Here is a 3,026-nt window from a genome sequence, read left to right on the forward strand (position 1 = left end):
AGACTAGGAAGAAGGAAGAGGCCGTCCACTTCTGAAAGAATTGGCCAGGGAAAACCTTATGAATAGCAAAGAAACACTGTTTGGTACATTACCAAACTTCTTCACATACTTGTAATTAATGATATTAGCCAAAACATCTCTTAAGTGTTTATTTTGTACTAGGTGCTGTATTAAGCAATTTACATTCATTAGTACTTATGAGATAGCCTTGGAACCTAGTTACTATTTTTAATAAATTTTCAATGGGAAATGGGTTGCAACTTTAAAAGTATTTACAAAAGAATTTTTGTAATATTTTGTAAGTAGGAAACTGTCGGAACTGGGTAGATACAACTTCTAATGAATTGAAACCTACAAAGTATGATTAATTGAGTTAAATTAGTATAACTTTTGTATTCAAGAGAATATGGAAACTGTTTCATACATACATGCATATATATTTTTTTGCCCTTTTATATTTTATCTCCATATAGCATTCTTGGCATTTAAAGGTGTTATTGTTGACACATTGCTCTCTGTATATTAGTAAAGCCACAAAGTCTGATTCATGCATGAATTGCAGTTACTTTCACAATAAACATTATCCATATGATTATGTGTGCTGAACTCAGTGTGGCAAGTACCTTGGTTTCAATGCCTCTACCCTCTAAGCTAAAGGTTGCTTTGGCCCAAATAGATACATCATGTCTGATTGCCACAGTCTGCTGTAGTTGTGTCTATGCAATCTGTATTGATATGATTCAGTGTGACCTTGTAAATAATCCTTGGTTCAGTATAGTTCTCCATGGAAGTTATTTTGACAGAGAATCTAAAATCTTCTCAAAATGATATAACAAGATGGCAAGTTATTCTTCTGGCATAGTTGTTGTTGTTGTTGTTATGTGCCGTCGAGTCGACCCCGACTCATAGCGACCCCTCCTTGGGTTTCCGAGGCAGTATCACTACGGAAGTAGGATTGCCCAACCTTCCTTCCGAGGAGTGGCTGGTGGGTTTGAACCGCCAGCCATCTGGTTAGCAGGCAAGTGTCTTAGCCACTATGCTACCAGAGCTCCTGTAGGTGGATATAATAGCTATCTGTGGCTTATCTCTTTGCAGCATCCATTTCGCTTTACTGAGTAGAATCATCCTCTTTTTAGAGAGCCACCCACCTCCACTGATTTAGTTGGGGCTGGTCATTTAGCAGCATCTGAACTCTGGCTCCATGAAGAATATGTGGACAGATGATAACTCTTTAAGCTCTGTACCTAGAGACTGCTTTAGGGGTTGACCTATGACCTAAGCAGGCTAGTCATGACCATAAGCATCAGACTAGCACTTTTTGCTGGAACCACTGGGAAAGAAAAAACTCTTGTTTTCTAAGCTTAGAAACCCCTTTTTGGTTTTGAAATAGTTAAATGTCGACTAATCCTTTTTGGTACAGTGACTCTCTATTCCTTCCATCTTCTTTTGATGCTTTCTGCCTTGTTCAGTTTTTGGTTTTGAAATACCTTTGGTTTTTGGTTTTGAAATGATTCATTGTCAACTAATTGTTTTTGGTACAGTGACTCTCTATTTCTTCCATCTTCTTTGATGCTTTGTGTCTTGTCTGGTAATTTGCCTATAGAATATTTCAATGTTGCAATTTGAGGTTTGAATTTTTCGTTAAGTTCTTTCAGCTTGACAAATGATGATTGTGTTCTTCCCTTCTGGTTTCCTAGCTCAAAGTCTTTGTGCATTTCATTATAATACTTTACTTTGTCTTCTTGAGCTGCCCTTCAAAATCTTCTGTTCAACTCTTTTAGTTTATCATTTCTTCCACTCACTTTAGCTATTCTACATTCAAGAATAGGTTTCAGAGTCTCTTCTGACATTATTTTGGTCTTTTTTTTTTCCTGCCTTTTTAATGACCTTTTGCTTTCTTCACATATGATATCCTTAGTGTTATCCCACAATTCATCCAGCATCTTGTCTTTGGTCATTAGGGCTTAATACATCTCTATTCTTGAGATGATCTCTAAATTCAGTTGGGATATACTCAAGGTCATACTTTGGCTCTCATAAACTCACTACCATTGAGTTGGATCCGACTCCTAATGACTCCTGCTTGGGTTTCTGAGGGAGTATCACTGCAGAAGTAGATCACCCAAACTTCTTTCCAAGGAGTGGCTGGTGGGTCTGAACCACCAGCCTTCTGGTTAGCAGTCAAATGCCTTAGGCACTATACCACTAGAGCTCCTATATACTTGGTTTAATTTTCTTCAGCTTCAAATTGAACTTGTATATAAACAACTGATAGTCTGTTTCATAGTTAGCCCCTGGTTTTCTTCTGTCTGATGATATTGAGCTTCTCCATAGTCTTTTTCCATAGATGTAGTCAATTTGATTGCTGTGTATTCTATCTGGTTAGTTCCACATGCAGAGTTGATGTTTATGTTGTTATGAAAGGTGTTTGCAATGAATAAGGTTTGCATTAAATAAGTGGGTCTTGCAAAATTTCATCATGTGATTTCTGGTGTCATTTCTGTTACTAAGGCCATATTTTCCAGTTAATCATACTTCTTTGTTTCCAACTTTTGCCTTCCAATCACCAGTAATTATGAATACATCTCGATTGCACATTTGATTAATTTCAGACTCCAGAAGTTGGTAAAAATCTTCAAATTCTTCATCTTTGACATTATTGGCTAGTGCATAAATTTGAATAATGGTCATGTTAACTTGTATTCCTTGTAGGTGTATGAATCACAGACAGCATTGTACTTCAGCATAAATCTTGAAATATCCTTCTTGATGATGGATGGTCTCATTCCTCTTCAGTTTGTCATTCCTGGCATAATAGGTTATATGACTGTCTCATTCATGATAACAAAAACTAGTCCATTGCAGTGCATTAATGCCTACACTACAAACCAAAACACCAAACTCACTGCCATCAAGTCTATTCTGACTCATAGCAGAGTCAGAACTTTTGGGTTTCCAAGGCAGTAAATCTTTATGGAAGTAGATTGCCCAGTCTTCCTTCTGCAGAGTGGCTGGTGGGTTTGAAC

This window comes from Orycteropus afer, unplaced genomic scaffold, assembly GCF_000298275.1.
Source record: "Orycteropus afer afer isolate SDZICR_OR568_19922 unplaced genomic scaffold, OryAfe1.0 scaffold00350, whole genome shotgun sequence".
NCBI lineage: Eukaryota > Metazoa > Chordata > Mammalia > Tubulidentata > Orycteropodidae > Orycteropus > Orycteropus afer.